Source organism: Tasmannia lanceolata, unplaced genomic scaffold, assembly GCF_043159265.1.
Source record: "Tasmannia lanceolata isolate RefF3 unplaced genomic scaffold, GAP_Taslan_0.1 ptg000008l, whole genome shotgun sequence".
In the NCBI taxonomy this organism is placed as follows: domain Eukaryota; kingdom Viridiplantae; phylum Streptophyta; class Magnoliopsida; order Canellales; family Winteraceae; genus Tasmannia; species Tasmannia lanceolata.
In genome coordinates, this window is record NW_027518685.1 from 1,172,889 (window position 1) to 1,198,863 (window position 25,975).

A 25,975-nucleotide genomic window follows, 5' to 3' on the forward strand; every position below is an offset into this window, starting at 1 on the left:
TTTCTAGTCATTTACCGTTAGGGTTTTCATAAAACATTTCCAAAAACACTCCAATTTCCATTGTAATTTCCTCCAAATACAAGGGCATTTAAAGAACATCCCCTCGACCAATTTAAAGCAAGCCTCAGACCCCAGGGCCCAGTCCCTACTTTCCTCAGGGCCTGGGCTTTATTCTTTCCTTCTTATTTATTTTTTTTCCTTTTCTTATTTATGGACTTTGTTTCGAAGAAAAATGAGAAATGGGGCCTATCTGGAATTTGAATTCCTGATAAATAAAGAAAGCGTACTTGAGGGAAGGATTTTTCTATCAATTTTTTTATAACGAAAGATATCTGTTTTCTTCAGATTAGGTTTTTTGGGGAAGAAAGCGACCTCGTTTTTCATTTTTATGGCTGAGAAATATCCGGCTGATTTTGTCCCTCTCTTTTTTCCCTCATTACTCCCCTTCTAAGGTATACCTAAGATTCGCAATATTCTTTGGTATCCAATGCCTTGTCGGCCTTAAATGCGGACTTTTTTTTTTGTTGAATCTCATACGTTTTTGTTTTGTTTGTCGAGCAGGTAAAGTTCGTAAAATTCACCTTTCTTGGTGAATTGTTTGAATCTTTGATCGAATGATAGCGATGGGGAGCGTATTAGGGTTTTTGTTGAAGGGTTAAATTGCTGTTCGGATGAATGTCTTTCCTTTTTCTTTTAGAGAAAGTTTCATTTTAATAAGAACAATCAGAGGAAATTTTAGGTTTTTTTGGTGTAGCGTTCGCGATGAAAATTTAATGTGTTTATTTAATTTTATTCAGCTGCATGCAGTTCGTAACTTGAAAATATCTATGGGATGAGTTATAATAGATTGTGGTCGACGATTATGAGAAATCATCGTGAGATTTGAGAGAAAGTTGAGGGTTTTTGTTGGAGGATATATATTTAATTGGGATTGTTTGAAGTAGATTCGAGACCGAGGGATTTTGATCTGGATTAGGGTTCTGAAATCATGATGTCAACAGTATCGCCTTCGCCTTGTCTTGCTCGTAGCTCGCTGGAGGAAATGCTTGACTCGATCAGGCGAAGGGATGAGAAGCCCAAGGATTTACCACCGGCATTGCCCTCCCGCCCTACTTCGAGGGCACGATTGCCTTCGTCTAGACGATCATTACCTATCAATTTCAAGATTGGCGATAAACCACCTGAATATCTGCCTAATGATAATGGAGAGATAGAGGAGAGGAAAGAAGAAAGGATTTCTTCAGAGGAAAATGAATTGGGTTTTAAAGGTGGAATTGAAAAAGAATTGGGTTTTAAAGTTGGGATTTTTGGCAGCAAAAAGAAGTTGAGGGTCGAGACGCCTGCAGAGTCACCCTATGTTAAGATCGAGGTAAAGGAGAACTGTGAAAAAGTTTTGGACGAAACCAATGATTTGGATACTGCAGCTGCAACTCTGTCATTGCCACCATCAGCTGAGGAATGTGAGTGGCGCGACCACATTAGCTATGTTCTAAAGAAGGTATGGTCTACTATGCAGATTTAAGCTTCACTTTCTATTTTCATGAATTTGCAGACTAGTTGTTATCAAGATTTAACTTATTTGCATCTGAGGGTAGCACATTACTTTCATAAAGCTTTAGTAGTGCTAAAATCTGTATTCCACTGAGATTAATATGTAGCTAGTAGAGATTCATTTTTTACATATTTAAATAAAATTATCTTACATTTTCTATAATTGAGAGACTCGTGAATTTGCAATTCTGAGACCTTACTAGTTTTCTGTGTTGATGATGCCCTTAGTTAAGATTCAGTGCCAAGATATGGGTAGCGACAAAAAAGGTACAAAATTATCTATTCTAGTAAACCTTGAGTAAGTGTGAAATCCCAAAGTAGAAGATTTAACGGGAAGAAATACCAAGAACAATATCATTCCAAAAAAAAAAAACAAAAAAAACAAGAACAATCTTAACTAATGAAGCTTAGAGGAATCTTAAGAGATGAAGATGGAGTGGTACTATTCAAAAAAGATAAATGATGGAGCGGTAAAATGGGCTCCTGAGGGTTCCATTGGAATCGCAGATGCTAATGAAGCTGAAGTGTCTGCTATCTATCAAGGAAATAGGTTTCTTGAGAATGAAGACTTGAATAAGGTAGTGGTAGAAGGAGACTCCCTCAATATGATAAGGTGACTTAAGGCTCGCAACCTTGTCCATGTAGATTTGCTAACTTTTTTGATGAAATCCAAGACGGGGAAGGGAGAGGGGGGTGGTGTCTAATATCCTTTTTACCATGTTAGGCAGTCAGCTAATAGTGTTGTGGATAAATTAGCTAGAGATGGGGTCTTTAGGGAGAGTGTGGAGCTCTTTGACCTAAAGAGGGAGGGAGGATCGTTCTTTTTCTTTGCTCTTTTCCTTTTTCTTCTTTTGTTGTACTCTGTTTGTATTGACCTCCTCGTCTTTTTCGCTTTAATGAAATTTCTTGCATTTCAAAAAAAAGGGCGGCCCAGTGCACCTGGGGAGGGCTAGATGTACGCAGCCTTACCCATGCTTTGCAGAGAGGCTATTTCCGTGACTCGAACCCATGACCACTAGGTCACAATGGAGCAACCTTACCGTTGCGCCAAGGCTCGCCCTCTACAAAAAAATTTCTTGCCATTCTCAATTCAACTCAACAAAACCTTTGTCCCAAACTAGTTGGGGTCGGCTAAAAAAATTTCTTGCCATTAAAAAAAAAAAATTGTAAATAATGAAGAGGACAGTAAATCAAGCTTCCATTTGATCACAACTATTGGATGAAAAGAACATTGTTCATAAAACTGTCCAATTGCAAACACTTCTTGCAATAGTTGTAGAAAATCATCACATATCCTCTAAATAGAAATGACCCATAATGAGAATTTTCTGCCTAAACTGAGCTGTATTGGGCCCACTGCTTATATCACGTGACATGATATTGATGTCATCAGTTCAGTCATCCAAGAACCCCTCTTGCTCATGTTCTTGCTTACTCTTCTATTCTTCTATTTGCTTTAGGCCTGCTTCTGTTCACATTCTGCATCAAGTTTTGTGCAAATAGAACTCTGTCACTGCCCGAGGAATAGTATGTTGATTTCCGATATTGATGAGTGATAATGTTTAGGGCGCAACTAATGCAGCGTTGGTCTTCACTTTTATTAAGTGAAGGGAAATTAAGCTTGTTCACATAAACAAAGTGGTTTGCATTTGGTGCTAAAAAACATGGATTCCTAAGGATCTGAATTAGAATGTGCAGAAGAAGTGCCAAATGTAGGGTACCTGGTGAAAGGCTTATGAAATCCATGACAGGTTTGCCTTCTTTTATATATGGTTATTGTGAGGCCCCAGGAGGGGTTACTCCTCCTTTTGTGCAGTTTTTTTTTTCTTTAAACATCACTTTCATAAAAGATTAGTAATTTCCTTCCTTTGTCTAGCTGCATCATATAGCATTATGTAATTAAAGATGCCAATGCTTGAATTGGGCAATAAACTACATCTTTCAGTCAGAGGCTAGGAGGAATACCTTCTTGATTTCCATTTCTTGGTTTCCCGGATAAACTTTATATTTCTTTATGTTCCTGGTTCTCTATTTCCTTAGTATCAACGTGTGTTTGTGATACTGAATGGTTGATTTTTTTTTTCTTTTCTCCTTTAGATTTTGCTGCTGCTATGAACACTATTTTATTCTTGATTAATGCCAGTAAAGTTGCATTAAAGGCAAATCCTTTTGGTTTGGTTTCCTTGACTGCTTCTGGTGACTGTTTTGGTACGTAACGTAGTCATGAAGTATTTTGTTTCAGAAACTTCGTGTTTGGTGCCGGCTTCCAAATGAACAATGGGAATTGGGAAAGATACAATCAATTTCAGGGGACGATGCTTTCATTTTGCTTTCAGATGGCAATGTGAGTTTATTACTTCTCTTACAGTCTTCTTTGAAGCTGCAAGTCTCCAGGCTTGAGGACCTAAGCTTGTGGGATTAACATGTTCTTATATGTCGTTATTACAATCAGGTTGTGATGGTGTCAACAGAAAACCTCTTACCCACAAATCCAGATATCCTTGAGGGTGTGGATGATCTTATTCAGCTTAGTTACTTGAATGAGCCTTCTGTTCTCCACAATCTTCAATATAGATATTCTCGCGATATGATTTATGTAAGTATTGCATAATACGTATTGGTTTGTTTCTGCCTACAAATGGGATGTTGCTCCCAATTTGATATGTTATTGATCGTTTACTGTTTTCTTTTCTGTAGACCAAAGCAGGGCCGGTTTTGGTTGCAGTCAATCCCTTTAAAGGGGTGTCTCTTTATGGAAATGAATATGTTGCAGCTTATAGACAGAAACTTATGGACAGTCCACATGTCTATGCTATAGCAGACACTGCCTTCAGTGAGATGATGAGAGGTGGACATAATCATATTTCTTTTCTAGAAACTTTAATATGTTTGGCTAAGTGGTGGTCATTATATAATTGGCTCATCCTTGAAGCGTTATACCTTTTCCTTTTGTCGGTTTTGCAGACGAATTAAATCAATCTGTCATCATAAGGTTAGTTGAAGTTATATTGTCTCAGTTTTACGTAAAGTTTGGATACTTTATTTATGCCTATCGCGCCTAAGTTCTATTTGTGCCATGTCTACCTATATCTCTGCTTTAAACTAGCTTTTAACATTCAACAGCCTTTTTATCTATTTGGTGTTAATGTTCATTTAGAAAATGATACTTAATCTATACTAATTTCATTTTTTATAGTAAAATCATACTTAATTTCTCCTGCTTAATTTATTTTTCCAAACATTTCTGTTATAGTAGGTATGTCTTCTCTGTTAACTTGAACTCAGAAATACCAAAAGGGCATTACCAACTAATGATCTGGTGACATAGTCAAATATCATTTGACGAGAAGAAACATTAAATTATCCTGTTTCAGTTAAAAAGTATCCACAAAGTTTGCTAATAGGAGAAATGACATGCTTGCCAATAAATTTCTTTGGTGGCATTTTGATACTTGCGAAGTGTAGAATGTATTTTGCCTTATTAACTTCATCAAATTACAGTGTTTGAAAGAGTATAAAAAATTATCGTAATTGTTAATGTGAAAAAAAAGACAGCATTCCTTTATTGTCTGTAATGCTTGAAAAAATGGGTTTGTTTTCACCCATATGGATATTCACAAATAGAAAAGAGCTGAACTATACCAACTTGAAACCATCTATGAAGCAATAGGACATGAAGACAAGAAGTCCTCAACTGGCACATCAGTCCACAAGAAGGCACATTATTTCACAGAGAGGTACATCAATCCACAAGACAGCATAACACTTCACCCCAATGCTGAACAGTTCGCATGCGGGCACATTAGTCCTCACAAAAGCACATAAGTCCACAAGAATGCACAACCATCCACAAGGAGACACAACAGTCCACAAGGAGACATATATCATGAAGGCACAACAATATGAGGAAATTTTGAAAGCCAACAACAGTCCACATGATGGAACAACAGTTCACACAAATGCCAATTGGCATGAATACACAGCATCCCTGATGCGGGTGCTTAAGAGGGAAGAAGAAGAAAAATAAGAACTCAAGAACACAACAAGAAAAGAAGAACCAAAATGGGAGCAATGCTCAGCCCAATTGATATTCCATCAATTACATAAGTTTATCAAAATCCAAAATCCCCCCTAAAGATGGATTTTAACCCTTTAAATAAAGGAAAAGATTCACCGATCTGAGTCTAGAAGTGGGGCCGCTTCCTATAGGATTTGGGCTTAATCCTTAGAGCTCTTAGAATATTGGGACCTTAGGCACATGGCCGTAAGGTACTGAACCTCCAAATAACCTATGACGGGGTTGATAAGATCGGCCAGCTAACCCAAATATCCGAATGGTTCCCATTTTTCTATTTTTTTAAAACAGATCTCCTTGAGGGGTTCAGTGAGTTCAGCTATCACAAAGTTATCTTCTTTGGGTCAGGAGAAAATTCGTCACTAGCTAACTTAGGGACTTACATAACATTAATTGCATTGGAACTCACTAACTTTGACTGGTTTGGGAACCCACAGACACAGTCCACTAAAACTGCCTTAACGTTCTAGCCATTTGTCCAATTTTCCAGCCCAAATACTTGTTGGAAACAACTCAAAAAGACCTACAACTTTTTAGTTTACCACTTTTCATGATTCTGCCATTTAGAAGTCCACAAATCAGGTCAAAAAACTGGCTGCAACATTATTGGGGAAATGCACCTTGGAACTCCACCAAAACCACCTAGGCATGACATGGCTGCCATGTTTGCGCTACATCATCATCTCCGGGTGAGAAAGAACTCGCCCACGAGTTCCCATGAAGCTCTCCATGATAAGATGTCAAGTCTTTAACATTAAAAGTTGGGTGAGTATTGATATTTGGAGGGATGTCAATCTTGTATGCATTAACCCCAATTTTCTTAAGCATTCAAAAAGGGCCATCTGCACGATCTTGAAATTTGCCAAACTTCGTTGGTTCAACAAAACTCGCACTCAAGTTTTGAAGTATCAAAGAATGTTCATCAATTGAAACTTTTGAAGATCAAACTCCGCTTTATAATCTCCATGACGAATTGATAATTTGTCGAGATTTTGAACATGTTTGAATACGTAAATATCCACTGTGGGCTTCAATGTTGGATTAGATAAAAATGGATCAATATAATTGGTTGAAAAAATCGATATAATTCTTTTCCATTCATCAATTTCTTCAATATTTTCTTTGGTGATGTATTCATTAAATTGCCGTTGAAGTTCCTCGTGCTCCTTATTAGCTTCAACAATAAGTAGAGCATCGGATATACCATTGTCCTTGGTCTCTTGATTAAATTCGTTCTTGGAAAGGAAAAAGTTACTCTCCTTCCCCTTTTTGACCCATGCAATCCGATCGGGCTTTAGATGAGACTTGGGCTGGAGCTTGCGCTTGTTCACCATTTCATAAGAAATAATATTTTCACCATTTCATAAGAAATAATATTTTCATAACTCCCACAATCAATCACAATGGTTGAATCCTTGTCATGAGATTTGCATCGAATCTTGAAAATATTAGAACGAAGCCAATCATCATCGGATTTAACCTTTGGTATAGCAAGTGTTCTTTGGACCACCAAACTTTCTCCTTTTCGAGTTTGATTTCCTCATGTTTTATGTCATCTTCCTCATCATATATGGGCTGATTTGAATCATCAACAAGATCCTCATCATATTCTTCATCACCGTAGGCCACTACTTGCGTTTTTGGACAATCTTTGAAACGATGTCCCACTTGACTACACTTGAAACAAGCATTTGGATTGGTAGAACGATTGGATTGATTTCCAACATGATGTGCATGGGTTGATTTTGTAGACTTTTTGTTGACATGTTCGGATTTCAAATTTGCACCTCCATGTAAAGATTCACCTTTGGAAGAAGGATAGAGACTACGAACATCCACATACTTCTTAGCACCACGACGAGCAAACTTAGCCTCCACCTTCGAGGCTAGTTGATATGCATCATTGACACTCAATGATCGGTGCATTTCCACCTCATCATGAATAGAAAACTTCAAACTTTCAACATACCTTGCCACCAGTTGATCTTCACCCTCTTAAATATCATTACGAGCCATGAGTTTGTAGAATTCTTCGGTGTAGTCCAACACACTCTTGGATTCTTGGCGTAGGTTGTTGAATTGAGAAAAGATAATTTGAGGAAAATCCAATCGAAGAAATCTCTCCTTAAGCCTTGACTTCAGTTTCTCCCAAGAAGAGATCTTACGCTTTCCTTTACGGATTCTCATCTCTTGAACTTTATCCCACCATGTTGAATCGTATCCATAAAGCCTTGTAGCCACAAGTTTCACACGTTGGCTTTCGAGTGTTTCCTTGTAATTAAAGAACTTCTCAATCGTTCAAGAAACTCTTCGGGTTGTAAACGACCATGAAACTTAGGCAAATCAATTTTGACGGTGTCGAAATCACGATAGAACCTTTCCAACCTAGCCACATCACTAGTATTGGCAAAAGGATTCACATCAGACTCGTCATTAGAACCTCCACGGCTTGATCCACCACGCTCACTACGAGCCTCTTGGCGTTCAAGTCGCATGATAAGTTGCTCAACTTGTCTTCGAAGCGCTTGTAGTTCATCATCTCTTTCATCTCTCAAATCTTCCATCATTTGGTTACCACGCCTTCCTTTATCTCTTTCTGCCGCCATAAAATTAAATCAAAGCTAGCCCAAGAGAGTAACGTTGGCTTTGATACCAGATGATGCGGGTGCTTAAGAGGGAAGAAGAAGAAAAATAAGAACTCAAGAACACAACAAGGGAATAAGAACTAAAATGGGAGCAATGCTCAACTCAATTGATATTCCATCATTTACACAAGTTTATCAAAATCCAAAATCCCCCTAAAGATGGTTTCTAACCCTTTAAATAAAGGAAAACAAGAGAAATTTCGTTCAACCTCCTCCACTAGCTAACTTTGACTTACATAACATTAATTACATTGGAACTCACTAACTTTGACTGGTGTAGGAACCCACAGACACAATCCACTAAAACTGCCATAACTTTCTAACCACATGTCCAATTTTCGAGCACAAATACTTGTTGGAAACAACTCAAAAATACCTACAACTTTTTAGTTTACCACTTTCCATGATTCTGCCATTTAGAAGTCCAAAAATCATGCTAAAAAATAGGCAACAACATTATTTGCGGGAATGCACTTTGGAACTCCACCAAACCCACCTAGGCATGACATGACTGCCATGTTGGCACTGCATCAATCCCTCATGAAGATATATTAGTCCAGATGAAAGATTCCCCACGAAGGAAGCACCCTTTCACATAAAGGCACAATAACCCAAGGTGACACCACAATACAGTCTTCACAAAAACATTTTGTTGCACACCTTCCTCTTTGATTTATCACCGAAAGAGGAGTATATATATTTTTTTGAATGGTTACCGAAAGAGGAAAATTTGGCGTATACACACTAGGGCTCAAGTAACACAAAAAACTCCATGGGGTTTCCATGCAAAAAGAATAAAGAAAACCCTAGCGTTTGCTCTGCACAAGAGATCCGCAAAAGAAAAATAGATCAAGGAGGATCAATCTAGGATTTCAACGGGAATAGCTCAGAAATCAGACAAGGCGCTTCTTGATCTTGCTTTGGGCTTCTGGTACGATGTTATTGTGAAAACAAGATACCCTTACTTGGAGGAGACCACCCAAGCCGTGGAGTTAGGGTTAGAAAATAGGAAAAAAAGAGGAAGAGAAGAGAAAGAAGAAAATAAGGTAAGAGAAAATTCATAGGGTTTGAAGTGTAAACCCCACAACCCCCATAATCTCTACATTCAAGTTACACTTACTTGGAGGAGACCACCCAAGCCGTGGAGTTAGGGTTAGAAAATAGGAAAAAAAGGAGGAAGAGAAGAGAAAGAAGAAAAGCAGGTAAGAGGACATTCGTAGGGTCTAAAGTGTAAACCCCATGACCCCATAATCTCTATATTCAAGTTAATGTAAAACTACAAAAGTTGCCATTTATGATGGCCCAAACCTAACTACTACACTAAGAGAACATATGGAAGCAAAAAAAAAAAAAAATGTAGAGAACTGCTCTGAACAGTAACAATTGCAGAAATTTTTACCATTTGCTTCTCTCTCCGCATTTGTTCACAGTAATTCTGTACTTATTTTAGAATTTTATTTATACGGTGTTGATTTATTTTCCATTCATCATCAACTGCTGATCACATACTGAGTCACACTCACTTGGCATTCTTCGGCATTTCAATATGACTTGTTTGTATCACAGTGGTGAAAGCGGGGCTGGGAAAACGGAAACAGCAAAAATTGTAATGCAATACTTGGCTGCACTTGGAGGTGGCAGTGGGATAGAGTTTGAAGTTCTGCAGACGAATTCTATACTGGAAGCATTTGGAAATGCAAAAACTTCAAGAAATGATAACTCTAGTCGATTTGTGAGTTTTTCTCCCCCTCGTGATGGGCGGTGCTCTTAAGAGTTCTTGTGGGTTGAAATTTGTAAAGTTCCTTTATCTTCAAAATGTAGCCTGCCTCCATGATCTCTGAGTTTTTTCGTGATATACACATTCTAGTTCTCACGTGTGCTGTACTTGTGATTGTATGGATGATTTGCATTTGACTTATTTTTTCTTGACATTTGTGCAGGGGAAGCTGATAGAAATACATTTTGGTTCGACAGGGAAAATTTATGGTGCTAAGATTCAAACCTGTGAGCATGCTTTCAACATTTTATTCTCTGTTGGAACATGATATACAATTTGTCCCTGATGTACATTATTGAACTAATTACTAACTTTCTTTTGCTGCATTTGTTTTCAACAAACTTCAACTTATCCATAATTTTATGGACAGTTTTGCTTGAGAAGGTACTTTGACTTCCATCCGAACTTATAGTCTGATATTTCTTTTAATTTCTTGTGCCAATTTTGAAGAATCCATGTTTTTATGATCAGTCAAGAGTGGTTCAGCGAGCTAAAGGGGAAAGATCATATCATATTTTTTATCAACTCTGTGCTGGAGCTCCTCCTTTTCTTAAAGGTTATTATTATACCATTATTATTGCATCTATGCGAGTTTGCTCTCTTATTTTATTCTTATCTGTCAATTTGAGATACTGATACTTCCTATCTCTTTAAAATTTTGTGCATTATGCATTTTGACTGTGGGTGTTGTAGAATTTAAAGTCCTTAGCTAGTTATTCAAGTTGTGATTGTGTTGAGGTCTGCCTAAGTCAAACATGAGCCTGAAAGCATAAAATATCTGAAATCTTCTACTTGGAGACTGCAATTGAGTTGCACAGATTTTGATGAGTTATTAGCTGTTGCCTGTTGGCCTCGCTTTTAGGATGCATCTTTAATCCTTGATTAAAGCAGTGTTTAAAAACTCATTGACACGACAAGGAACTCGCCCGAGTCGACAAGGATTTTTCTTGGCCGCATTCTGTGTTGCACCACATCCTCATTCTGCGTCTTGCCTTGTAGAGTCAATAAAAACTCCTTTGACTCTCCCAAGTTACGACTGCGTCAACTGCATTCTTGGCCGCGTCCCCACTGAGTCGACAAGGATTTTTCTTCGCCGCGTTCCGTGTTTTTAAACACTGGATTAAAGTACTTCATTTAGATGTCCACCTGTAAATGCAGTAGTATTATTGCACTTTGATATGACGAAATCAGAGGCAGCCATCTCCGAAGTTCAAGAATATCCATAAATCTCCTCCATTGAAGCCAGCGGTGGAATCCTTGCGAATGTTACTCGCAATGATTCTTGGAGAGCTCATAAACGATAAAACATGACCGTTTCATACTGCCAATAAAAATTTTCCTGCAAGGAATCCTTCCTTATGCCACCATCAATGATTTTTTGGGAGTTCATAAACAATGAAATCTAGCCTCTCATATGGTTGATATGCTTTGCCCAGTGGAGCTTTCAACGTAAATAACATCTTGTTGTCATCCACATTATGATTTAACAATCGTGCAAAACAGCAAGATAATGCGGAGCTTTCAATATAGTGTTGAATTGCATCCATTCACCACCAATGGAGCTACTTTTATTTTAAATATTAAACAATCTGGAAACTGTGGTTTGATTACTTTTAGGATGTTTTCTTTCTCTCTTTTTGGTATCTAAGATGTGCTGTAATGGTTTGTAGCTGCATTATTTCCTTTCATATCGTTAGTTCGTTACATAATTATTTCACACTGCATTTCTTTTAATTTCTGTTCCGCTTTGCAGAGCATTTGAACCTGAAAGCAGCCAGTGAATATGATTATCTTAAGCAGAGTGATTGCTTAACAATTGACGAGGTTGATGATGCTAAAAAATTTCATATTTTGATGGTAACTGAGAAATACATTACTATGACCTCATATTTCCAATTCGTATGTGCCTTATAAGTCACAACACCACAATAACAGTACCTTTTTAATCCATCTGGCCAGGAAGCTCTAGATATTGTTCAAATTTGCAAAGAAGATCAAAAGAATGCATTTGCAATGCTTGCTGCAGTGTTATGCCTGGGAAACATTTCCTTTTCAGTAATTGATAATGAAAATCACGTGGAAGTTATGGCAGATCAAGGTAGAAGCTCATCTGTCGTGTATTAGTCTTACACTGAAGCTTTATTTCTTTTCCAAGCAGATGTTGAGAAGACCTCCATACCAGATAATCTTTGTGGGATGCATTATTTTTGGGCTCGCTCTTATTGATTTTAGGCTTTCTGATTATTTCTGTGTTGCATAAACGCTGTTCTCTGGTGGTTAAGGGGGTATTTCTCCCTTAGGGTCTTTTCCGATTAACTGATAATAAATGATCAACTTGTTAGTGAAGGGATTGCAATGGATGGATTAAACTTTTTAGCTACTTCCTTGTTTAATGACTTTGCATATGCAATACTTAGTTTTAACCAGTAGAAATGAGATATGTTAAGAGTTTGTGAATAAACTAATGAATGTAGTGGCATGCTAATGGCTAAATTGCATTTGAGTTCAACTGGTGTCGCTTGTTTTCTTATGTTCCACCTCCCCCCTCCCCCCACCCGAGAGGATATACACAACATTTAAAGCTGCCATTGCTTGCTTTATGGACTTATGAAAACCATACGTCATGAATTTAGAGTTAGAGAGTTTCATTACATCATGAATTTGTTGCTAGAGACTCATTTAGAAACGGAAATTAGAGATTTTGCAAAAAAGGAAGTTGTCTCAAATGTTTCACGCGTAAAGTTTTTTCTGTGGACCATTTGTTCTTTTCCTCTTGAAGAGTTTCTAATGGCTTTGAAAGTATTATATCGTGGAAATTGTCTACTGCAAGATTTGAAATTTCTGTTTCGGTTTCAGTTGGAAATTTCGGTGGAAATCCTGTAAAATCACAGAAACACATGGAAAATTATGCAAATGATAGAATTTTAAGATGAAACTTCATGAAACCATAGAATAAACACAAATATGCCCTTAGAAACTATCACACAAGCAAGATAATAATCTATAATGGTTTCATACCATTGAACACCTTGTGATATGCACTGTCACACGTCTGGTAATTTAGTTTTTTTAATGGCATGTCTAATAATTTAGTACTCACCACATTTCACATGTAATTCATATAAATACGTATACATAGTACATACACCACATTTCACATGCAATTCATATAAATATAATTATGTAACACCTACTAACACATATTTTTATAGTATACCGCTGATGCACTTACAATTTGGGTTTTGGTATCATTTCGGTGGGGATAGAAATGGAAACACTCTGGTCATTTCGTTCCAGGGAGGCCAACTCGATGTCTATTATGTCTCCAAATAGGGGGTTGAGCTTTGGCGTAGCCTATTTTTGCAAAAGCATATTGCTTTTATAATTTCTGTCTTACTTTTTGATGATTTCTTTTTTCATTTTCTTTTTTTAATCAATGATAGAATAGGGGTGCTGTATGAAGTTCAGTCTATCAATGATAGAAGAGGGGTGCTGTATGAAGTGCAATGATATATTAACCAATTTTTTTTTCTCATTGATAGAAGAGGAATTGCTTTTCGATTATTTATTTATTATTAACTTGCTTCCGAGTTATTGGATCTGGCTATCATTATTGATTTTGGCAATTTGTCTTAGAAAATGGAAACTAGGAGTTGCTTACTTTTGCTGGAATGCAGTAATTTTTATGTTAACTATGATTACAGATGTAACTAATGTTGCAAAGTTGTTGGGCTGCGATGTGCGGGATTTGATGTTAGCCTTATCCACCCGCAAAATTCGAGCTGGCAATGATAATATTGTTCAAAAGCTTACATTGCCACAGGTCTGAAAATTACTTATATACCAGCTGTCTCTCTGCATCTCTCTCTCTCTCTCTCTAAAATATGTGTAGCCTCTTATTATTATTATTATTTTAATATTTTCAGGCCATTGATACTAGAGATGCACTGGCAAAATACATCTACGCTAGCTTGTTTGATTGGCTTGTAGAGCAAATTAACAAGTCACTTGAAGTAGGCAAACAGCGTACTGGGAGATCCATAAGTATCCTAGATATTTATGGATTTGAATCTTTTCATGTATGTATTTTATGGTGACATGTTCATCCGGCATTACTGCTTTAGTTCTTTTATTCTAAATGACAATTATTTTGAACTCTTCCAGAAGAACAGCTTTGAACAGTTCTGTATAAACTATGCAAATGAGAGGCTGCAACAACACTTCAATCGGCATCTGTTCAAACTTGAACAGGAGGTGACCGTCCCCGACCTATTGTTACATCAAGATTGTAGGGAACTCTGTTGATATTTGCTTGTCATGCTCAACATAATGGATTCCCTGAATAGTTTATCATGTCTCTTTGAATGAATTTTCAGTTTCGTTTTGAGAAAGGGTTTGAAGCTCAGAACATTTGGATTGCTTGTGTGTGAAAAGCTCAATTATGTTGTTATGTTGCAATTGCATTCCACTGGTCTCCGTGCTTCCTTTTGCCAAGAAGAAACTGATAAAAAATCTGAGATGTGGAAAAATAAAGTTCCAATAGTTTAATCTTCTGTTCTTTTATGAATTAAAGTTAAACTATTGGAACTTTATTTTTATCTTGTTGCAGGAAAGATAAAGTTCTATTGCATTAAACAAAATATAGCTCCCAATATCTAAGGAGATCAACTCTTTGCATCCATTGAATAACAGTGAACCACTTGACTCAAACTGGGTTTAATAGAAGAGTGGAAAACAGACAAAAGGCAATGTGGTAGAGGTTATTGTGGGTGGTTTGAATGTTAGGGTTGATGAAGTAGAGAAATGAAGGAGAGGAGACGAGAAGAGGTAGACACGAAGGAGAAGACAAAGATATGATTGAAATGCATAACGAGTGAAAGACCTCCCTTGCCTTCTATTAACATGTATAACTTATATTACAATGACTAAAATACAGTTAAATAGGGACAACACTAAAGAATAAAATAAAACTAATCATTTCTTTTATATGTTAAAAAAAAATTAATCATACACTATACACTATTTACATCTAACAACAGTCTACCAAAACGCCATCGGAAAGAAGAACATGCGCTTCGAAAGAAGCCATCACATGCTGGAAAGTATAATAGCCATGATGAACTAACCTCCAAAATATACAATACAAGCAACGTTAAGACCACTAAAACAAGGTGATAAGCTGCAATTCCTACTGTATCCATAAACAATCCCGACAGTCATCACAAATAACATCTTATCACATTTATGGATATGATTGGACTCCATTTCTTTAGTGTATCTATTATTATGAAAGAAACTGAAGTTCAAAGACAGTTTTGTGCCCAGAAAAGAGCTTCCAACTTCACATCATAACAAAAAGGAATGTGCGAACAGTCTAAATCAACCTTGAAGTATAGAAAAAATAGGTTTTTCTGTAGTTGAACAGAACAACTATAAGCATGGATTAACATATCATATGATGTGATACATCTTACCTACGGGAGTATAGTACCAGATCTTGGACACGGGGCACTAAAAATTGGTGGGCAATACAAATTGTAATGCATTTTAATACATAATAATCATATGCACATGTGTCAGATTTATGTTATGAATCTATAATTTATTTTTATTTCAAAATTCTATTATTTTATGGGATTTGCTAGCGTCCATCGTAGAAGGCATTTTCCGGAGCCTCTGTTGCATGAGGGAGCAACCACGTAAGATGAATTAATTGAATAAGACAAAATCTTTTCAAGCTTTGGAAAGCTAAAGAAATCATGTGATACTCTAATTATTTATACATCATAAATACACCGTATTTCACATGCAATTTATTAAATATAATTAGGTCGCACGCACTGGTATGGTATACCACTACCACACTAATGGTTAGAGTTTCGGTATGTGTTTTAGTGGGGATGAAAACAGAAAATTTCAATTGTTTCTTATCGATCTCGATGAAAATTTAAAATCATATTAAAACCTTCACAACTTCTAAGCCCACTTGGGCTCTTTGACTGGATGTCTACCTAAAATCATTTGAACCTTGATATAAAAAAATTTCTGCACTTGAATTCTTTTAACAGCTGAAGTGTGCAGTCATACACTCCTTTAGTAAGGACACTTTGCAACAAGTCCAAATTGGGTGGCTGCTCGCTAATGCCTTCTGCAATGGACGCTAGCAAATCCCATAAAATAATAAAATTTTGAAATAAAAAATAAATTCTAGATTCATAACATAAATATGACATATGTGCATATGATTATTATGTATTAAAATGCATTGCAATTTATATTGCCCTCCAATTTTTAGTGCCCTGTGTCCAAGATCTAGTACTATACTCCCGTATGTATGATGTATCACATCATATGATATGTTAATCCATGCTTATAGTTGTTCTGTTCAACTACAGGATGACCTATTTTTTCTATATCTCAAGGTTGATTTAGACCGTTCGCATATTTCTTTTTGTTATGATGTGGAGTTGGAAGCTCTTTTCTGGGCACAAAACTGTCCTTGAACTTCAGTTTCTTTCATAATAATCGATACACTAAAGAAATGGAGTCCAATCATATCCAGAAATGTGATAAGATGTTATTTGTGATGACTGTCAGGATAGTTTCTGGCTACAGTAGGAATTGCGGTTTATCACCTTGTTTTAGTGGTCTTAACGTTGCTTGTATTGTATATTTTGGAGGTTAGTTTATTATGACTATTATACTTTCCAGCATGTGATGGCTTCTTTCGAAGCGCATGTTCTTCTTTCCGATGGCGTTTTGGTGGATTGTTGTTAGATGTAAATAGTTTATAGTGTATGATTAGTTTTTTTTTAACATATAAAAGAAATGATTAGTTTTATTTTATTCTTTAGTGTTGTCCCTCTTTAACAGTATTTTAGTCATTGTAATACAAATTCTACATGCTAATAGAAGGCAAGGGTGGTCTTTCATTCGTTATGCATTTCACTCATATCTTTGTCTTCTCCTTCGTGTCTACCTCTTCTCGTCTCCTCTCCTTCATTTCTCTACTTCATCAACCCTAACATTCAAACCACCCACAATAACCTCTACTACATTGACTTTTGTCTGCTTTCCACTCTTTTATCAAACCCAGTTTGAGTCAAGTGGTTCACTGTTATTCAATGGATGCCAAGAGTGGATCTCCTTAGATATTGGGTGCTACATTTTGTTCAATGCTTTAATAATTGGTTTTGCAGTTCTTATTGCTTATGGATATGTAGTTATGAACATATTACAACCTAAAATTGTAGAAATTTCTCATGTGAAAATTTGCTTGAGATTTAACCTTCGAGAGTTTTTCTATCCCACCTTCAAGAAACTGTCTTCTTTTTCTCTCACAGCTTGCATTTATCAATTTTCTGTAGTTTGTTAACACCTTGAATACCTTTTGCAGGAGTATGCCGAAGATGGAATTGATTGGACTAAAGTCGATTTTGAAGACAATCAGGACTGCCTAAATCTATTTGAGAAGGTATACTACCCTGTTTTTTTTGGGTGAGGTATACTTCTTTTGACTTCTCCATGTATCTTTGAGAAGCTAATTATTGAGATACATGGAATTCTAGTTCATCATGGCATATAAAAGATCCCATACCACTAAATGCTTTCTAGTATATTAGAAACCACAATATTGGGATGTCTCATCTATGGATAAGCATTGATTTCTCACTTTTGTGTGAACACTTAATATTTTTTTCTGGCTTTCTAACCTATTGGCTTTGGAGATTAATGCTACTTCTATTCATTGTTATACTCATTGACTAAATTCAAATTATCGGTGGAAACTATCATCTTATTGATTGGTTTTGGAAAGTGCTAGTCTTGTTTAGGACAACATACAAACAAACGGGCTTGATGTGATAAGATGATGGTCATGTTAATAGGTCATCTAATTATGGGTTCTATATTTTCTATCCTATATTTCGGGGATTGAGGGTTTCTTCAAAGTTTAAACGACATTTCTGATATGCCTTTTTAGATTCTTTAGCCGATATTTCATCGGTATGACATTTTCTGCAATCTTGTGAGATTATAATTTAACGATGTCATGATCATAGGGCACAGACACATTACCTATTAGGGCATGGTGTGATTATGCTAAATTGTTGTGTATTTATACTTTTGTCTTTTTTATATGCATTGCAGAAACCACTTGGCCTCTTGTCCTTGTTGGACGAAGAATCGACTTTCCCAAAAGCTACTGATTTGACCTTTGCCAATAAGCTTAAGCAGCACTTGAATGCTAACCCCTGCTTCAAAGGGGAAAGGGATGGGGGCTTCAGTGTTCACCATTATGCTGGAGAGGTTGGTTATTCTGACTGCTGAATTTCTGAGCAAGGTTCGCAAATTTGTGCTGCTGACTGTTCTTAGTAGAAAATCATGACTCAAGCAGGTCAATATTTTGACACAGTTGACTTGTGATTTTCCTTACATGACATAACAGAATTAAAATTTTAAATTTGAGATGTTGATAAATGTGAAAAGCGTTACGATTTTTAGAAAGTTAAAATAAATTAAAAGATTAACACAGAATCTATGAAATTTACAAATAAATTACAATGGCTTGTAATATCTGCGCTGCCATGTTTTGATAATGGGGCGAACGCACTTTGTTTTACACTTTTTAATTGGATGCGGAGAGCTTTTTGGGAATTGTAATAACATTTGACAGCTAGTTAAACCTTGTAAAGCAAGCTGAGTTCTCCCCATTATCAAAATATGGCTGTGCAGATATCAGTAGCCTTTACAATATTTAAAATGATAATAGTCTGGAACAATAATCTTAAAAAAACAATACAATCATGTAAACATTAATAGTGAAAAACATTTGTCTTATGAACATTCTCCACTTGTTTATCAATTTTGAAAGTCTGATATTACTCTACTATATTTCCAATCGTTCTTCATACATAAAACCATATAACTAACTCATTCTTCAAATTTCAAGGACAAAAGATATTTAACATAAACCTCAGGATTCTGTTTTTTCCCCTAGTCTTTCCACTTAATTAAAACAACAGATGTTAAACTTAAATTTAATATTTCTTGAACATGATTTAAACAAAATAATAATGGAAATTAGTGAGTGACTTACTAGACTTAATGAGTGATTCAGGTGAGTTGCAGATTCATTGTAACAACTCTTGCCCAACTTACGGAATAGCCTCGTGTTTTGCTATTTTTTACTCAGTTGACACTCAGTGGACTTGTAAGAGTTCGAGCGAGTTTGCACTTTGCAGACCTCTGAGAGTTTGCTTTTGATATGACTAACATCAGAGTCCCATCAGGTTTTGTATGACACAAGTGGCTTCTTGGAGAAGAACAGAGATCCGTTGCACTCCGGTTCTATCCAATTTCTCTCATCTTGCAGTTACCAACTACCTCAGTTATTTTCCTCCAAAATGCTTAATCAATCTGGCAAAGCCATTAGTCCTCTCAGGCGGCTAAGTGGTACTGATTCGCAGAAGCAAAGTGTTGGGACAAAGTTTAAGGTAAAGATGACTATTTGGTTTCTTAACTGGTGGCATATGTTTAACATATAAATAATTTGATAGCACACCTATGCAATTTGCTGGAATTCTAGTATCTAGATGAATGCGAGGGCAGTCTTGTTTTTGAAAACTGCAGCGAAGAGGTCAACATCGTAGGATCATTATCTTTCTTTAAAACAAAAAGTGAAGAATTCATATCCTTGTGTCCATATCTTTCTTCAAAACAAAAAGTGGAGAATTTAACATCCTAGTGTCGATATGAACACGAGAGCCAGTCCTTTCTAGATCAAGTTCTAAGTTTCTGATTTCTACCAACCAATAACCAGAACAGAAAGGGGCCGTTTGGATTCACAGATTTTAGTTTCTTGGATTTCCTCAAAATCGTGGATAGAATACGAGAGAAGAAGGAGATCGTCTGTCGTTTTGTGATTTCTCGCCCTTCTTTCCTTCGAGCGAGAGAAGAAGGAGATACCCCCCTGTTTCCAGGTTTTATAAATCTCAGGATGAGGGAGAGATTTTTAAAACCTGGATTTCTTACTTGAACCCTTCATTTACAACCTACTTCTCTCACATCAGCAACCTACTTCCATTGTAAAATTCAGAATTTTACGCTGCTTTTAAACTCGAACCTGGATTCTGAAATCCTCCTATCCAAATAAGGGGAAAATAAACTACTAAATATACATTCTAATCTCAAAAGGGATATTCTCAGCGACTGCACTATTTAAATTTGGGGCATTTTGATGTTCCCTTCAGAGTGCCTGTCACTGTATTATCTTGATCTCTTCAACTGAAAGATTCCCTGAAATGCTTGTAGGGTCAACTGTTCAAACTGATGCAGCGGTTAGAAAGTACGACCCCCCACTTCATTCGTTGCATAAAGCCAAACAGTAAGCAGCTTCCTGGCATGTATGAACACGATCTTGTCTTGCAGCAGCTCAGATGCTGTGGTGTCTTGGAGGTTGTCAGGATCTCAAGATCTGGCTATCCAACCCGAATGACACATCAACAATTTGCAAGCAGGTAGTGGATGGCATCTTTTAATTCTTTACTTCTATAATAAATATCAAACCTTTTATTTATAACAAGTCTGACACGTGCCTTCATATTTTATCTTAGGTATGGTTTTCTTCTCTCAGAGAATGTTGTATCTCAGGATCCGCTAAGTGTTTCAGTGGCCATTCTTCAGCAATTCAATATCCACCCTGAATTGTATCAAGTTGGTTATACAAAGTTATTTTTTCGAACAGGGCAGGTAATTCTCTTCTCGCTAATCCCATGATTATCTTTTATAACGGTGGGGATCATTGTCATAGTGCTTCTCGTAGTTGAGAGATCACAGCGGCCTGCTTTCAGTACTGTGTGTCTTTTGCGATTTTTTACATTGCTAAGACAGTTTCTATCCTCCACACAAATATAAATTGTGTTCTCTTCTTGATATCATTAGAGGATCAGATTGGATGGAATTATAAATTTTAACATGTATTTCTTAATTCTTAAGACAAAATTAATTATAAAAGTTACGTAATGTGGAAAATGAGATTTCATTCCCCAACATGAGAATATCATTCCCCTATAAGAAATTTCATAATTCCAAAACTATTTCTTTTCTTTTTTAATTAGAATTTTATCAAAAGGAAAAAAAAGAATCACAGCCGGGGAGTGATTGTCTAATATGTAAAGATTTTTGGATCCCCAATACGTTGATCTTTTCATTGCCTAATCATTTACTGCACTTAGTTGCAAAAGAACAATTATTTAGAGTACTCACGAGGTGTTTGAAATACTTTTAGCGCATGCTTGGCGAAAGTGCACTGATATTTTGCCTGCATTCATTTTTTCGAAAAATCAAATTTCCCATGATTTGGTACTTTTTTCGGTAAAATTTCTTGGTGAAATTTTTTTCATCAAGAAACTTTGGGACATACAACCCATCCCATAGTTGTGCCTTTTTTCTTCAGAAAAGATTTAAGTAAAAAAGATTTCCATATCAACGTACTGAATGTTCCCTTGGCAGTTTGAACGGCTAAAAAGTGTTATACTGGTCTTATAGAATTGATTTTGGTAATTCTCAAATGAAATTGTATTTACCTGACTTTCTGTTGCCTCTAAGCCAGCTCTAGTAGTTACTGAGCTGTTGTAACACCTTTCATTAACAATGGAGAGGAGTGCTTAAGGCAAGGCCTCATTGTAATACAATGAGGTGCTATCGTTGCGCCACAGTGGGTCCCACCTTTGATTAATCTGGAGCTTTGGATCTCCTCTGACGCAAATCATGCAGTCTAATCTCCATTAATTTGTGTTTTTTTTTTGGTGGTTGAATATGAACTGTAGCCTAAATGTAGTTTCTGTGTGTCCATATTCAACGCTAAACATTGCACATTATCGTATATTAAGATTGTGTGATTGACATTGATTTATAGATTGGTCTGCTGGAAGATACAAGAAACCAAACTCTGCAAGGCATTCTCCTAGTTCAGAAATGTTTCCGTGGTTGCAAAGCTCGCCATAGTTTCCATCAGCTCAAGAAAGGGATAACTGCATTGCAGTCATGTAAGACATACAACTATTCAAATTTGAAGCTCCCTTTATGTATCATGAGACTCGATACTCAAATTTGAACCAAATATCTGCATTGTAACAAGGCTTTGAATGTTTATGGTTAAAGAATTTTCAAATATAGGTCCATTTTATGGTAATGGATGCCATGCAAGCTTGTCCATGAACTTCTTTTGTGATGTTTTACTTATTTTGATTCTGATTTATGATAATATCTTAATTTTTTGGTTCATCAGTAACTTTCTGCTTTGCTTGTGATTGGATATTATATCCTTCGCAGTTGTCAGGGGTGAAAGTGCAAGAAAGGCATTTGAGCTTTTGGTAAAAAGATGGAGAGCAGCTGCTCTCATACAGAAGCATATAAAGCAGCGGATCACTAGGAGAACATTTACTGACCATCGAAATGCTATTATACTCTTGCAGTCAGGTAAAATACTGGTTCTTTACAGTAGAAGTTTATGGCTTATGTATGCTTACATATGTTTTCTTTTCCTTCTTTAGTTATCCGTTGTAGGCTAGCGAAGAGACATTCTATTAATCTGCAAAATCTGGAAGAGTCAAGTATCAAGCGTACCAAAGAAGAATCAGAGTTAGACAGGAAATCTCAAGGAATGAAGGTATCTTTATCTCAGGTTCTTTTATTAGTATGCAGGAGAGCTTTTATCATGTTTCATTTATTTTGAACTTCTAGTGGTTATATAGATGATGGTAAAAATTTGCATTTACTGCGAATTCATGAATTTTGGTAAATAAGTATTCTCTGCATTACAAGCCTCAAAGTGCCTCCCATTTTCTATTGTTTTCTCGTTTCTTGTTTCCCCTAATATTTTTTGTAGTGTTTCACGTTTTGTTTCTCGAATTCGTTTCCCACCCTGGTAACTATGATTATAACATCCTATGAGCAGTGGAGATTGCCCTTATTTATGGAAAAGTTAACATTCAGCAGATTAGGCTGCGTTCCAGGCAATCAGTCAGTCAAGTTAACATATTTAGACAGCATCAAATATTCCTTGAGTGCTTTCTGAGCTGCTTTTATTTGATACAAGTGGAGTCTTGGCTGTTAGAGAGTTAAGTGTAGCTCTGTTTTTTTGTTGTTTCTCCATACAAAAAAGAAAAAAAACACTGCAGAAAACTAGGGGGTGATGGGTAGCGAGTGAATCCATAATCATAATGGCCTGGGCAGATGATCAAGATTGGTTGGCACTTAAGAGTAAATTACATCACTAACATGTTTACACAAGCAACTTTACAGTCTGGACATCCATTTTTCTTACAGTAAATACAGTAGTTTCACGATTCTTCTATTCAAGTGGCACTCGTGCTTTTGATCCTGCTATTCCTAGAAACTTCGGGCATGTTTGGCTACCATGAATTGTTTTTCCTGGAAAATCAGCTTACTCAATGGTGATGGAGGCTGGGAGAGTGATAGATACGAGAGGGTGTAAGTGAGGAGAGGGTAAAAAAAGCCTAAAAACTAGGAAACAAAGAAGGGCGATGATATTTTCACCCCCTTTTACCGTGATTTGACGTCAAAAAGCTTTAAAGTTGCCCACTGTTCACGTTATAATGGGAGCGAATGTGTGCTGCCGAGGGCGTGAAAATATCATCTCCCACAAAAAAACTCTACCAAATTGTGATTGACTTTTTCCTGGTTTTTAGCCATTTCTTACTCTAATCATTCCTGCCTTCTCAAGTCTTTCCTTCTTGGGCTTGAGCCTCTAGCTCAACGGTAAAGACTACGTTCTTTGGCCCTGAGGTCGGGGGTTCGATCCCAGCTTACCTACCAAAAAAAATGGTCTCTCCTTCTCCCCCCCCCTCTCACAACTTGGAGAAACCAATTTATCATGAATAAAATTCCATGGTTGCCAGACATGGCTTTCGGGTTCCAAAAAATATTATTTTCTACTTTTTGTTCCGGAATCCACTTTATGCTACTTTTAAGTGACCAGGTGCACGCTTCCATGTAGGAGTCTCAAAGAACCATAGTTAGAAGTGTTTATGCAGCAGAGTACCTTACCATTGAAAAAAAATGCAGCAGAGTCCCTCTGCTTAAAACAGTGGATGATGAGAAACAAAATCTGCTATAGATTTTCATATTGTATTTCCTGCTTAAAGATGGTGAATTTTTTTTTTTGGTAACGATTTGAAGATGCTTAACTTCTTGAATGAAAAGAAATCAAAAGTATTGTTTCATGGGCAGGATCCTGAACAGGAGCATGTTGAGGTGCGGCCGTCAGTTTTGGGAGAGCTGCAAAGGCGGATTTTGAAGGCAGAGGCAGCACTGCAACAAAAAGAGGATGAAAATGTCACACTGCGGCATCAACTTCAGCAATATGAGGCGAGGTGGTCAGAATACGAGGCTCAAATGAAAGCCAAGGAGGAGATGTGGCAGAAACAGATGACATCTGTGCAGGTGAATCTTCTGGATAGTTTATCCATTCACTTTTAGATTAGTTGTTTACTTCGTTTTCCAGTCTGTTTTCTCATGAATTGGACCTTCCATATGAACATTTTCCATCATTTTCTTTTCTCAAGAAATACGTAAACAAGCACCCACAATTTAATGGATGAGATGCTTTTCTGAAAGTTGATTTAAATATGGCTGTTATTTCCCATCAGTTTAAGCAATTTTGTTGTGATGACGGCCTGAAAATTTAATGAATTTCCAATAAGCCCCCATCTATAAGGAGGATACATGGTCAGAAAGTGTCAATCTACAGTGAGTGCCCCTCTAACTGGTACACCATCCTCTAGTATGCTGAAACATCGGTGTTGTAGGATATTTTTTTGGTAATGTTATTTTTCTCAACGGTACTTTCATCTTTATCCTGATTTACATGAGTGTAGAAGTGTTTCTTCAACATGAATGACACACTCCAAACTCTAAAGTCTAAACTTTGCTATTTGATCTTTCTAAACATTCTTATTTCATGCCTTTTCCACCATTTTAACCATGTCTCTTTGGAACTAGGCTCCACCAAGGGACTAAATTATCCTCATTTGGTTGCAGGTGAGTCTAGTTGCAGCCAAGAAGAGTCTAACAGTTGACAATGTGGCAAGCCAACTTGGTAGGCCTGATGCTTCACCGGTGCCTAACTATTATGATTCAGAAGATGCCGTGTCTGTGGAGACCCAAACTCCAGAGAGCACGCCAGCCAACGTATTTGCTCACCCATCTGATGTCGGACCTGGTAGAGAATCTGGTGGGGTCCGCAATGGAGTTAGCCACTTGGTGAAGGAATTCGAACAGCGGAAACAGGTATTTGATGACGATGCTGGGTTTCTTGTTGAGGTCAAGTCGGGACAGTCAGCGTCCAGTATGAACCCTGATGAGGAGCTCAAGAGACTGAAGCGTAGGTTTGAAGCATGGAAGAAAGAGTACAAGGTTCGGTTACGGGAGACGAAGGCAGCTCTTCATAAGCTCGGAAACTCAGATGTGGAGAGGAGGAGGAGGAAATGGTGGGGGAAGTGAAGCACGAGAGGGACATAAGTACATAAGATTTCCATTTTTTTATTATATATATTGCCATATTTATTTCAGCTTTTTAAAGCTGGGCGGCATTGCTCGAGCTGATGTAGATGAAAGCCAAGCTGAGTTTTTTCTGGGCATGGATGGAAATGGAAATCACAGTGAAGAAAAAACTGCCGGCCATCGAGGTTTCAGTGCACTTAATTCTTGCTGAATTTCGCGGCGTGTTTGTGGTGTAGGAGAGGGTTGTATATTTGCATTTTTGTTAGTTGGAGGGGAAGGAGAGATTGAAGGTCTGTCTATAGCTCAAAGAGGCTTTTCAATAGGTTTGAAGGTAAATATGTATATGTAACTTTTGCTGCCATTGATGTAATTCTTAAGGAATGTATTTTGGACTATTTTTTA

At 36.9% G+C, this 25,975-nt stretch overlaps 1 pseudogene across 1 annotated transcript; it reads left to right on the forward strand.

The window, feature by feature from the left end:
• The first annotated feature begins 465 nt into the window (after positions 1-465).
• Positions 466-25,591, forward strand: LOC143885594 (myosin-1-like; annotated as a pseudogene). Its single transcript, XR_013253507.1, has 24 exons — positions 466-1,498; positions 3,794-3,895; positions 4,004-4,147; positions 4,249-4,399; positions 4,516-4,543; positions 9,838-10,003; positions 10,212-10,275; positions 10,419-10,432; positions 10,520-10,604; positions 11,802-11,905; positions 12,008-12,146; positions 13,753-13,871; positions 13,975-14,127; positions 14,213-14,302; positions 17,445-17,522; positions 18,197-18,355; positions 19,339-19,542; positions 20,360-20,565; positions 20,662-20,797; positions 21,966-22,095; positions 22,382-22,528; positions 22,603-22,718; positions 24,302-24,514; positions 25,112-25,591. The product of XR_013253507.1 is annotated as a myosin-1-like (transcript).
• Positions 25,592-25,975: the final 384 nt, after the last annotated feature.